Below are 557 nucleotides of genomic sequence, written 5' to 3' on the forward strand. Positions count from 1 at the left end.
CATGATTCCTTTTTTTTTTCTTTTGAGGAAAAAGAGCCTCCATGTTATATGTGCATTTGTGTGTGTGGTGCAGGGGTTCGGAGGATGGGGCAATAAAGATAAGCAGAGCATGGAAGAGTATGGAGAATGTTACCTTGTAGGATTGCAGGGCAGGGCTGAAACCCATTCACTCATTCGTTTCGTTCATGGTTTTGTTCAATTCATAGTTATTTATTTAAAAAAAAAAGTTTGATGTTTATTTATTTAGAGAGAGACAGAGCGCCAGCAGGGGAGGGGCAGAGAGAGAAGGAGACACAGAACCCAAAGCAGGCTCCAGGCTCTGAGCTGTCCAGCACAGAGCCTGAGGTGGGGCTCGAACTCACCGACTGCGAGATCATGCCCTGAGCCGAAGTTGGATGCTTAACCCACCGAGCCCAACCCAGGCGCCCCTCACTTAATATTTTTAGGGCACTGCAGCTCTGGGGAAACGGCTGTGAACAAAACAGACCAAGTCCTTGCTTTCAGGCGGCTGGAGTGTCCCGGGACACTCCATTTGAGCCCCGCGAGGAGTGTCCTTA

The sequence above is a fragment of the Lynx canadensis genome, chromosome E3 (genome assembly GCF_007474595.2).
Source record: "Lynx canadensis isolate LIC74 chromosome E3, mLynCan4.pri.v2, whole genome shotgun sequence".
NCBI classification, from domain to species: domain Eukaryota; kingdom Metazoa; phylum Chordata; class Mammalia; order Carnivora; family Felidae; genus Lynx; species Lynx canadensis.